The 14,117-nt window shown below is 31.3% G+C and overlaps 1 long non-coding RNA gene across 1 annotated transcript; it reads left to right on the top strand.

Moving 5' to 3' along the window:
* The first annotated feature begins 842 nt into the window (after positions 1 to 842).
* On the top strand, positions 843 to 3,552 carry LOC143191334 (uncharacterized). The gene is made up of 3 exons (XR_013004474.1): positions 843 to 916; positions 2,830 to 2,981; positions 3,039 to 3,552. It is a non-coding gene; the product is annotated as an uncharacterized LOC143191334 (long non-coding RNA).
* The last annotated feature ends 10,565 nt before the right edge of the window (positions 3,553 to 14,117 follow it).

Here is a 14,117-nt window from a genome sequence, read left to right as displayed (position 1 = left end):
AATTTAAACCCAGTTAACAGATATTTCATCTTCAAAATAGTAATAAAATATGTACAAAATACATCATACAATAAATACAAATTCGTACCTGTTTATATAATTTCTGTCCCTATCACTGACGAATGAATTGCCTGATGACTCCATTTATACATTTTGTGCCACCAAATAAAGGTAATATTCTTAATTTAAGGTTTTATTATGTCTACCTTATAGTAAAATTTACACATATACATTCTTTTCTCTTGGAACTGAATATAACCTCTGGTGATTTTGAATAATTTTGAAATCTTTACAAAATTGTAAATTTTTGTAATTTCTTCAAGAATCTATAAATATAATACTAAAGTCAACATAGTAAAGCAAACATAAGATTTCTGAACATAATAATTTTATGTTATATTCTTACCATAAACTTCAAACTAGTTGAATTTTAATATTATTTGTATTTTCTTCCTTATCATAATTATTTCTTCCTTATTTCTTCCTTTGTTTATTATGTTATGGCCATACTTACAATAATTTCATACTCTTTTAAAAACGATTGGACGATATATATTATTTCAGTAATAAACATTGAATTTTAGGAAAAGAACATGTACACCTGTACTACTCACATAGACTACATGTACAGTCGAAAAATGATTCACAAGACATTTTATTTTGGCATGCCATTGTGAAAGGTATTGTTATAAACAAAAGAATACAGGATTCTGAACCAAACGACGAAAACTATCAAATGATTTTTGGAGATCGAAACATTCCGAGAAAAACCGAACGCCCCACGAATTGATTTCGATCACCGCGAACGGAGAAATGTTCGCCGAATCCATGCCGAATCTTCGCGCAGGTCCTCGCGCAGACCTCGAACGTTCGCTTCGTTCAACTGTGTACTCACCATGTCACCAGAAAGGCTGAGGTAAATACATGAAAGACATTTCTTTCTTTCGATTTGAAGTTCTGTAAGACATCTTAGGTTATTCGATTTGTTTTTTTGTTTGTTTTTTTTTCTATTTTTATGTAAATATTATTTGTTTAAATGCAAAAATAGACAGCAAGGTTTATTTTATGCAATTCAGACCAACGAAACCAGATCAGCATTTACCAAAAATACGGAAGACTTAACTAAAAATCCTGTTAATATATGAATATTATATATTGTCAATTATTTTCCGTAATTTGAAAATTATAACACGTCTGTATAAAAATCGTTTTGCTTTTAAATTACATAATTTGTTTACATGAATTAAAATTGATATGATAGTGAGAGTCGTTAAAAATATAAAAGGAGATTCCAAAATAAGCAAATAAAATTATTTCTGTCCTAAACTAATTTTTGCTGTTTTGTAATAACACTGACAGCTGGCAACATATCAACTTGTCCTCTCACTGAAATCCTATAATACTAATTGGTGACATTTAAGAGCAGAAATATTTTATGTTGCCTATTAATGAATTAGATTAATTCGTTTAAAATATTACCGCCGGTTTCGTAAAAAATATATCCCGGCAACGTTTTACGTTTAACTCCCTGACATTGTTAACATATTTGGTTAGGTTGCTATAGAAACAAACATTTGATTTATACAATGCCATGAATAATTTATTTTAAGAAAACTGACCGTGATTTCGTATTCGTCACGCGCAAATATCGCGAAATCCAAAAAAGCCTTGATTAGATATAGAGAACTATAAATAACTGGTAATATAAATAAAAAATTAAATTATTAAAATAAAAACATTTACAAATTTTCTATATATTAACCGCCTTAGCGAAAATTTTTCCTTCCTATTTGAAGAATATGGGAACACCGAGAGGCTTAAAATTTTAAAAGCACGTTTAAAGCTCATACGGATGAAGAATATTTAAGCCTGACATTTTTGTGTATTATACGCTACAAATAATTCCAATAAAACGAAATATGCCCAAATCAAGCAACCTGAAAAAGCTGTCAAATCAGTGACACCAAATATATGAACGAGCTCTGTGGGTAGTCGTGTGCGTTAAGAGTTTAGCTCGCCGAAAATAAACCCTATGATCAAATCTCGCTGGGGCTAGAGTTTTTTTAATTATAAAATAAAATAAAGGATAGCATTCGTTAAAACTAAGCGAGTGTTTGAAGTCGCTGAATAACACGACTATAAATAAATAAGTTTGAAAAAATTTATAACTTTTTTTAAATATTTTAGTCTCCTTTTTACCAACGAGGGTTTATCTGGACTCCACCTACTGTTTAACGTGGGCTCCGAATCACGGTTTTCGGCATTAAGCCTACCAACTGGCGAGTGACAAATTTAGAAATCATCCTAGAAGATATCCGGTCTTACCCAGCCCGGTTACTGGCTTGACTGGGATTATTTTCCTTGTCGGATTTTACACTCTTGCCTAGAACAGTCACAAACATAAATTTACGAACATGCCCCAGCAGGATTCGAACCCGCGACTATCGCAACGGTAGACGGACCGTCCTGTCTCCTTTACCACTGCGCCAACCAAGCCGGCTAAAAAGTATATTCAAACAAGTATTTTAAGCTCTGACTAACTCGCTGCCAGCTGCCAACTATTATACACTAGTAATTTTTAAATTCAGTCTGGCAACGTTGTATTGCAAAATGCCGGCAGGCAATTTTACAATTGAAACGATGTTAAGACGGAACATTAGAAGTTAAAACATTATTAATCGAGGTTATTTAATTTTAAGTAGTGTTTTTTGTTACTTTCGATTATTGCCTTATTGTTGGAACTATTAAAGGGCTATGGCAAGTTTGGTAATAATAAAAATTATTAAGAATAGTAGGGTCACGTAAAGTTATATTTTACATTTTTTGCAGAGATAACAAATTAATGTGTCCGCTTTATCAGTATACCTTCAGCTGTGAAAGAAAAATTCGACATATGTAAAAATTTGCTCTTGCTTAAGGACTGTTATAAATTGATATGGTTCTGGAGAGAGTATATCATTGTACTAGAAGTAATTCTAAAGGTTGTTACGATTTTTCTCTATATTTTAATGGTATTAACTTCTGATTAATTTTTTCAGGTTTCATTAGTACATTTATTTCTTAACTACTTATCACTAACAGGATATTGCAGGTAATAAATACGTTAATTTGCATCAAGAGTTAAAACAAATGTTCCATAACACATTAACTGTTATAAAATAGTTTCATAGAATTCTAATTCCTCATTTGTTGGTGAGTTGTTAGTTCTCACGTGGGACATAAGACAAAGTAGAAGGCAATATGATGAGAAAACCATAGAAGATGAACTAAAGATAAGCTATATGCAAGGGCGAGATTGAAGATTGAAATAAATAAGCAAAAAATAATTTTGATTTAAAAATTGAGGTAAAGAAACTATTCTTTTAACCAGCCTGGTGTATTTATTGTATTTTCAATATATACTTTATGAATATCTGAACAGAGAAATATGGATAAATTATAAGGACTATAGGAATACTTAAATGAAGTACTAAAAATATGCAGGAGTTAAAATGAAACAAACTATATAATTTTCATAGATAGAGCACATAGGACAAATAGAAGAAATTATGAATTATTGACAGTAAATTTGTAAACATTTGAAATCATTGATAAATATTAAGGTATTTAATGATTAACGCAATAAGATATAAGACTATATGATATTTTATTCTTTGAACATTGTATCAATTATATTAATAATTTACTTTATAGACCTAGGTTTTGGAAAATCAATAGTTAATTTAATGATTGTAAAGATATTCTTTTAATATACATTTCTCTGTTTAATATGTATTAAGAAACACGTATTACATGTATTACGTCATTCATTATTCTATATTTATGTTTATCACAAGAAAGTAAACAAAGATCGTGTATACCTATATTTGATGATCCGAAGTTGTTACAGTTCTGAAAAGAAGGTTACTTATCTTACTTAATCTTTGTTACAATATTCAATGGTGTAGTGATTTAAACTTATCAATACTTTGTTGATTACTGAAACTTAATGAAAATTAGATTTAATTAAATGCCATTTAAGAAAGATTAGTGGGTGTTTCATTCCCTTTACTCTTTTATGAGAGAAACAGAAATAACTTAATAAATTGAACTCGAATTTCGAACACAGGATGAGCACTTGTTATTATTATTTTCGGCATTAGCCCCTCACCAGATCAAGATCTAATTAAAATTTTTGAAAAAATTTTTTTCATTCCGATTGACCCATGTTATCGCCTGACCCTCGTATAATTAGTTAATTTTACACATAATATATTTCCACAAAACTACATTTCAACACCTTGCTTTTTATGTTCGCTTTTAAATTGAAAAGAAGGAAGTTTTAACTACGAATTTATCACTTTTGACGATTATGCCTAAATGTGTTGACACTGAAGCGAATAACAATTTGCTGAGCTTCTAACCCAACATCAACAACATTTTATTATATTAATACTAAATTTTACACATAATTTATATACACCGAACAAGATAGTCTTTCAACACCTAGATTTTTACGTTCGTTTTTATGTTTCACTTTTAATAATAACACCATTGATTGACATTAATTTGTTATAAGTATTTTTATTCTTTGTTTAATTTTCAATTTACCAAAGGTTGTATGTTATATGCTTTAGACGAGGATCGTAATGCAATGAATATCGTTAATATCATATCAGTTTACGTGCTTACGACATCTTCTATCATCATATATCTTAACAATAACAATTAAAATTAACCAGTGATAAATTAACCCTTTATATAGGCTACAGGGATATTCAAATACATGAATATATTAATAATTCTGGGCATGCTCATTTCCACAACATACTTTTGTTATACTTATTATTTGATAATTTTATGGCTACGTTTTGACCTTGACATACTCATAATTTTGTTGTTTATGATTGTTAAAATTGGATGAAATTAAACAAATAAATAAATAAAGATGCAATATTTTAAAAATACTTTAGAATCTCTTTTTTACCTGCTTTTGTATCTTAGGTATACTGCTTAACATTATCTCTGAACCACGGTCCTCAGCATTGAGCCTAGCGACTCGCTAGCAACCAACCTGGAAATCATCCCAGAGGACACACGGCCTTACCCATCCTGGCTACTGGCGTGACTGGAATGATATTTCCTGTCGGATATTGCACTATTTCCTTATAGGCAGATACAATTTAACAATCACTTAATCACAAAGACTTGGAGGACCGTCCTGTCGCTGTGACCTCTGCATGAACATTTACCCAAAATTGTTTATAGTATATGCAAAACCTGTGCATAAAATGTTGGGCTTTAAAAAAATTATTTGAAGTATGCAAAGTTCCTGGGCGTAACTACAAAACGAATAAATACAACAACAAATATACAGGGTAAAAAGTAAATTCGAATATACGGTAGCTAGGTGATGAAAAAAGGTGAGGTGAAAGAAATCTAATACAGAAGTAATATATTACTTCAATATATTTATACACAAACGAATATATCAATCATAATAGTTGGATATTAAAATATACTATATACAATATTAATTTTGTTTTACTTTCTTTCATTTTCATTAATATTTTCGTATTATATCGCTACCTCAATTAAATTTTTTTATTTTCTGGGTACGAATTAGGGATGCAGAAAAAATATCGATCAAAATATCTAAAAAATATTGTTTTTTTAGGCTAATATTTTATTATTTTTATTTTTTCCTCCGATATATCGATAAAACGATATTTTTTCCGGTGGCCAATACCCCTAGTTCGTATTCTGCCTGCTTGTAATATCTTCTAGACAGCAATGTAATATCCAACTATGAATAACCATCCCAGTCACGCCAGTAACAAGGCTTGATAGACCCGAATGTTTTTTAGGGTGGCTTGTAAATTGATCACCGATCAGTCGAAAGACTTAATGCCGAAGACCGTAGTTCAGATGACTTATACTACTAAAATATTAACAATTTTATTCGCAAATAATAACAAACGTGGAAATTATTAAATTATATCTTGTTGCTTTAAAATTATTGAAACCAGAACTACTGACCCAGTGACCGAAATATCGTAACCAATATGTGAGTATCATACGCATTTTTAACGATCAATCTACAGGTAACATCAGGCGTTTTCCAGCTGACGTTTTATATACATGTGTTCGTAATTTTTTTTAAGTTTCATAACTATATGTAAAAACAAAATTCGCGAATCGATACGTCAAACAAAATCTTGAGACCTTTCCAACATATTTGCCAAACATATTTTTACAGCTGTATATGCTAACTTGATTGAAGTTATTTCACCTAATTAATTTTGCAACAATAAAATATATTTTTTAATTATGGCCCAATATTTAAAATAGTTAATCATAAAACTTTAATAAAAAATCATAAAGATGATTTTATCTATATTCCTCGTGTCATATATCATTATATTTCTAGTGTACCAAAAAAATCGCATTAAAAACATTTTAAATGATAATTTTACTAAATCAGGTAAATGTAGTAAAAGAACAAGGAATAACAATAACATGGGCCTTTAGCAATAATATGCTTAGCCGGTTTCGTGCTCTCCTCCCGATACACAGATTTAAACGTGACTTGAAATTTTCGGCAAAGGGCCGCAAGTCTTCTGGCGATAAAGTCTTGAAGTCCGGAAAATATGCTCGGCACCAGTCTTCAGTCATCAGTCGCATCGCCAAAGTGCTTCAAGATACATTTCTTGATTGATTTTGACCTCTTGTTCCAAAAAAAGGAGACTTTGCCTCAACAACTACTAGCAATAATTCACCTATACAAGAAAAATTAAATCGTTGCTAAAATATATCATGATTGAAGTAAAAGTCTAATTGTTATCAGTTACTGCAATTTTTGCTATTATTTTTGATGGACAAACCTTAGTAATGAATTGACTACTGAAATAATTAGCTTTTGGTTCACTTGTTGTACATTTACTAACCTAAAACGAATGGACGTTTAATTACAATAAAATGTGTACAAAAGTTAGAATTACCTTTAATATTACTTTTAGTACAATTTTACATTTTTTCTCTCATACCGTTTGCAACCCTTGAACAAAAGTATAATGAATCAATGCAGTCTGCAGCGGAGTGAAATTTTGACATATGTTGACTTCTATTTGATGTTATTGAAAATTCTTTGTTACAAATTTGGCGGTTAATATTCCCTCTATAAAAAAATCAATGCTGTTTGATATTTTAACTTTATAAAACTTAACCTTACTATCCGTACTTACCTTTGTTCTTTCATATTTTAAAACCAATGCATGTTACAATACTAATACTAGCACAATAATTTAATTATTATTGTAATAAACTTTTAATGCATTACAAAATCTAAATATTCTACTATTTGTTTTGACACGATCAACAGTTAATTTTAAAATGGCCGATAATACACTGTAGTAGAGAAATAGAGAGCGCAATATAACCGATTGCGCGCATGCGCTGGCTCCATCAATCCATTCAATTTAACGTATTAACGGTGGTAACTTGCTCAACGGTAAACAGCTTCTCACTTCTCACAAGGCACGAAGACTTAGTGACGAAATGCATCCGATTAGGTCTACCTGATGGCCTAACAGCTCTTATCAAATCATTTCTGTCAGGACGATCGTTCCAGGTGAAGATTAAAGATATTCTCTCTAGCCGGAAAACCATCGACGCAGGAGTTCCACAAGCTGCAGAAAACCCATGCCATCTTCTTCCACAAGAAGCGTTTTGCACCGAGCATTTCGCGTCTTAAAATCGAGAACGCCGAAATCCCATGGTCAGAAGAAGCCTATCTCGGTTTTGTCTTCGATCGCAAATTTATGTGGAATTCCTACATTCAAAGGTCCCTCCATAAAGTTCAAAGTATTGTTAATTTGCTGTTCCCGCTTATTAACCGGGCCAGCAGGCTTCCTCTCTCTATAAAATCTCTCCTGTACAGGATGCTGGCTCGATCAGTCGTTCTATACGGCTCCAGCGTCTGTACTTCACCGTTCTTACTAACATTAAGAAGCTTCAATTAGGGTCATTGGATTAGCTGATTGCTTATTCCTGCTCGAGATTCCAACTCGCTTATTCCTGCGGGTCTTTGCGATCAGGTATCCGTAACAGGATTCCCCCTCCCGGTTCCAGGTAAACAAAAAAGCTTCTTACTCGTCATAATGAAGCGCTCACATCGCTGAGCAGCGGCCCGGATATATATATATATATATATATATATATATATATATAGCGTATCTGCGTATTTGTCTAGCTGCTTGTTGATAGAGAAAAACCAGTTCGCAATCAAGCGATATTTAATATTTGATATGTAGCTGTCAAACACGAGCCTTATAAAAAATGTGCGAATACAATAAAATTTACGATTTGTGTCCTTTTAAAAATGTATTTTTAGAATTAACGTTTATTTTTAGTTTTATACTTCTATTAGTAGAACGAAATCGTTTGATTCCTATTTTAATTTACCTAAACGGATCTTACAAAAATATAAATAAAATGGTTCAAATTTCGAATAAAATTTATTGATAATAAATTTTCTTGTTGTATATTAAAGTCTCCTTTTTGTCGGCTCACAACTAACTCGATCCAATTGTAGAGATCATCACAGAAGATATCAGAAGGTCTGGCATAACATGGTTACTGACTAGAGTAGTTGTTCCATATCAGATTTTACACTTTCGCCTCAATAGTTAATAATAATTACAAAAAATCATAAATATCACAACTATCGCAAGCCAAACAAGATTACCAAGAAGGTTCTAAAATACCACATATATTATATAAATTAAAATTATCTAAAATTATTATTATTTACTGAATATATTGCACTAATAGTAGCAGCACTCTTAACTTATTAAAAACAAGAAAACAAAGTTAATAAAAATTAAACAACTTAGTGACATACTCATTAGTATACCTTAAAATATAACACTTTACAATTCTTTTACGCAGTAAATATTACTGATTCACTATTAATTTAAGTTACAGTATTAAGTATAGTATATCACTTACTGAAGTGATCTACTACATGTCAGGATAGTTATATTATATAACAGAAATCATATAATAATACTTATTGCCTACGGGCAGATTGTTGACGTTCTAGGAGATAGATAAATAAGCTATTAATTTGATTTTCATTGTGGATATTAAATTAATAATTTTTTTAAAACTTATTATTAAAACTGGTCTCCGAGACCAACAATTAATTTGCCGCTAACAATTATTATTACAATTTACACACTATAGTCTATCCAGCGGCAATCAATAGTCCCCTTCTCACACCTTATACCCTTTCACCCACATGCTCTTACGTAAGTTCCCAGGGTTTAGTCATCTTCAGTCTGCGAACAGAGTGTCGTCCATGCAGTAGCTGAAGTGCCTCTGTGAAATTATTTATATTAACCTTACAAGACCTTATTTAAACTAATATTTGAAATATAGCACAACTGAAATATATAAAATTTGAAAAATATCAGCCGCTTTTATTGGCGCCGTCATTAAGGGGACAAGAGGGTCCTCTTACTGTTGCGATAGTCGCAGGTTCGACCCATGATTGTGGGACATGTGATTTTTTATAATTATGATTGTCCATCAGCCAAGGGTGCCAAATCCGATAAGGGAAATGATCCCAGTTACACCAGTAACCAGTCTGGGTAAGAATGGATATCTTCTGGATGATGGAAGTTGGTCACTCTGACTGACTGGCAGTAGAGCTAATGCCGAGGATCGTGGTTCGGAACCCACGTTAAGTAGCAGGTCGACTTTCAGATAAACCCCAGTTGGTAAACTGGAGACATTTAATATAAATATATTATTTTATTTTTAGTATTATAATACATATAATATAGTAAATACAAACAACAATATAATAGTATAATAAACAAATACAAATATATAATATTCAATTATATAGTGTTCTTTACTTAAGGTTTAATTAAGGGAACTTGATCTCAATGAACAGAAGTTAAATCAAATAAGTTACTTTGTGGCAGGTACCGCTTTCTGAAACCGGATGACTTTGAAATTTATACTAACGTACAACTGATATAAGTTCGCTAATGATGGGTGTCGTATAAATTACAATAATACGACAATTTTATATTGCTAATAAAACAATTAAAAAATTGATACAGAAATTATACTTCTTGTTCATAGATAATTCAAGAAACGAAAAAGACTCTGGGATAATGAATATCTTATCTGCGCATTAAATCATTTTAGCCGTTAACTTTTTCTAGGAACTATCGCTTTAGGGATAGGGAGTACTGACGTAGATGCTATGCAGTAATCCCTTGTTGTCTACGGGGGTTATTTCGTGAAACCACAGTTAACAAGGCATCCATAAATGTACAAATTAAAAGGAGAAAGGCATGTAATTTTGTTAGATTTATAATTGAATTTATGTGTCTATTGATTTATGAATAAAAATTTGTATACATATGTACGTAAATATAAATTTTATTTTCACTTATATTTTAGTTGCTGACAAAAACAAAAAATATAACAAAACACACCTATAGTACGCAAGTCACAAAGTTATATGTACTTTGAAAATACAAATGTAACAAAACAAAGTTTATTTTTAAAAAATAAAATAATTATTGGCCGTATCATTATTTTTTTAATATCCTTCAGTACTTCTTTATACGGTCGTAATTTATTAAACTTCATGCTTCATTCCAGTGAAGGATCTAGCTCCAAAACCCTATCCTACAGTTGATGAACAGATAACAAAATCTTATTTATTTTGCCTAAAGTTAAAGACGTAGTTCATTTTCCAGCTGATTCTTGAGAAGTATCATTAAAATTTAATCATTTGTGATTTAATTGTCACTACCGGCTAAAACTTCTTCAACATCTGTTGAATGAAGATCCTGAAATCCTTCTCCATGCATTTGATGCATAACTTGTAAAATGTTAGTTAATATCTTGTCCGGACGCATTGTTAATAAGGAAAAGCACCTTAAATAGTAGTGACTTTGAGTCCAAATACTGCGTAACATTAGGCACAAAATAATTAGAAAACCAGTCTGTAAAAAGCGTCATCGTAACAAGACTTTAAGAGTTAATCGGTCCTTAAACCTTAAAAGCGAAACCGCGGATAAACAAAACCGCGGTTGGTGAGGGATTGCTGTATAATCAGCGCTCGAATCTAACACGTGAATTTTTACGTGTTTTCATGTATTCTGATATATTTACTGTATATTTTCACTATAAAAAAGGCATTTATTGAAAAAATTGATAAAACGTATTTTAATCAAAATATTTTGGTAGTGATCCAGTCATCAATCCATTTTTCTATTTCTTCCGCTTTTCCAAACCGTGTACCAGTCAAATCATTCTGCATCAATCTGAACAAGCGGTAATTAAAATTCGCTATATCTGATGAGTATACTAGCTGTGACTGAACTTCTTCGTCGAGCTGCAACACTTCTACTTATCCTATACAACTCTTACAACGTGTGGCAGAGCGTTATCGTGCAAAAGAGTGATTTTGCATCTGTTATTGGCGATTGCTAGTCTTTTTTCAACAACATATCGTCCAATGTATTCAATTAATTCCAATGTTCGTTGTTGACTCGGTTCTAGTAGCTCGTAACACACTAAATCTTGCTGATACCACCATATGCACAGTAAAACTTTATGATTATAAATATACACTATTAAACATTTTTTCCTCCTGATCTGAATATTTCATACCTCATTTAAATCTTTGTCACTAACATTAGAACCTGCACATTTAAAACATTGGAACCCAAACCAATTGGAATATGACGAAACAGCATCGCCATAAGATTCATAGATTGGATTCGCAATTGTTTCCTCATCGTTGAAGAGCCGGGTTTATGTTTGGGGAACCACAAAAGACGCCTACCTTCCATTATCATTTTTGACGCAATATCATGATATTCAACTGTCCCTCTCATTCACATCGCTAACCGGATTACTGTGAATAAATATCTCGCATCCTCAATTAATAAAGTTCTTAGTATGAATAGCATATTGCTACCATCTGTTGCTATACTATTATTGGTTCGACTGATTTTACCACTTTTACCTCTGACGGTTTCATTCGACTGTTTTTAGTCGCTATTTTCGGTGCGACTGATTTTGTTACTATTTATAATCGACTGTTTCAGTCATACGTTTAGTTACTATTTCAGTAATTTCGGTCGGTTCTACTTTTTTTCGTTCGACTGATTTTTAACGTTATGTCTCTGTCATGCTAGCCAAAAATGTAACCAATTTATATTTACATAGATTTATATGTAAAATATGTAGTTTTACGATTTTTTTTTGGTAGTTTGCTTGTAAATAAAAATATGTAAAAAGTTTAAAATTGGGAATTATAAATAGTAAAATATTTTGACTGATTTTATGGCATTAACAGGTAATATTTCGATAACTATTTGTTAAATAATATTTCCGTTTAGTAACAAATATGTCATAGAACAATTCAAATTCAATTCAATAAACCATTCAAATATAGAGTATTTCTAGTTCGTTTAATATGAGTTTATAAATTGCATATTAATAGTATTCAGTTATTATTTTTTTCCTTTTCTTTTTTAATGTTAGTACGTGAAGGAATATATATATCTCCGTCTCGGTTATATTACCGTTGGAAAATATAATCACATAGAAAATTAACTGCTCCAAGCAATTATCTCCATCTTTTCCTCTCCCCCAATTTATACAGGAAAGGATCCGAACATCTTCGTCTGACATCACGAATTAAAAAAACAATCGAACCGTACATTTAACTGAAAATAGTAATTAATATTTTCTGTCGCTAGTTTTTTGACTGTCGACTGTTTTGCGACTATCGACTGTTTCGACTGTTTTCAGTCGATAGTTCCCAACGCCAATTTAAATCTATATTTAATTAAAAGTTATTATTTAGTAATATGTAGTCAATTGTAAGTACAACAAATTGTAATAAAACCCCATTAATATATCGTTATGTTTCAATTTCAGATTGTCATACTTTCATTATACATGTTATTAATAATATACAACATAGGAGCTAAAAAAGTCGCAAATTATTTAGAAGGTTTACACATCACGTCACCATTTATTTGCTTTGGAATATAATTTGGCAATAGTTCATATTATTTTTATCAAACGCAGTCGTTAATAATGCCTGGTAATTATGTCCTGTTGAAATTAGTTTGTTAGAATAATTTCAGTACAAATTAGCTCCAGACAAAAATATGTTTACTGTATAGATATGTTCAAGATCATGGTCGGGTGCTTCTAAAATTGATATAATCGGTTCGAATATGAATTATAAATAATTGGAACAATTAAATAGCCACTTTATCTAGCTCGAATATCTTAACAAACACATCACTCATTCGGTGTGGATCCTTTCAAACAAACTAAATTTTAAAATTAACAAAAACTAGCGCTTGCGTTTATCTATCATTTTGCATTATCGCTCTAGTTTATTTATAAGACTATCAATTTCGTTCAAAGCAAGTCTAGCAATAGCACAGCATGCTTAAAATATGTTAGGTGTTTTCAGTTTACAAACGTTTTTAGCATTAATCCCACAAAAAAAATCAATGGGAACAAATCGATGTTGAAATGTGTTTAAGCCGACTGCGTGTTTCGATTTTATTGCGCCATTATATTTGAAATATAACATTTTTCAAATTTTTCCAGCGGCTTTTCATGTTTTTATGATATCTGACTCAATTTGAGCAACGGCTTGGGTTATGTTGACTTAAAGGCATCGGCCCATGGTAGTTTATTGGCATAAACGTGGACTTTCATAAAGCTGTGGCTAACAAGAAAAGTCTAACGGGGTCAAATATTCACATTAAATTTACGTTATTTCTACAATGAACACCAGCCGGTTGTTCACGTAAACCATCGTAGCATTCGTGGTGCTATCCTTTTGGAATCACATATCGTCCACGTTCATGTAGTTCAATTTAGATCATAGGAAATAGTCATAGTTCTGTAGTGATCGCCATTAACGGCGGATCCAGAAACTCATCTGGCCCAATAACCAAACAGTAATTTCTTTGTGATGCATTGCCACCTGATGAACCTTATGTGGGTTGGAATAAATCAATATACGACAATTGTTTTTATTAACAAAATCATTTATCCAAAAAATGAGCCTTATA

This window comes from Rhynchophorus ferrugineus, unplaced genomic scaffold, assembly GCF_030347505.1.
Source record: "Rhynchophorus ferrugineus isolate W39M unplaced genomic scaffold, kcgeb_rfMv2 rfM2, whole genome shotgun sequence".
NCBI classification, from domain to species: Eukaryota; Metazoa; Arthropoda; class Insecta; order Coleoptera; family Curculionidae; genus Rhynchophorus; species Rhynchophorus ferrugineus.
This window is presented reverse-complemented; position numbering and strand designations above follow the sequence as displayed.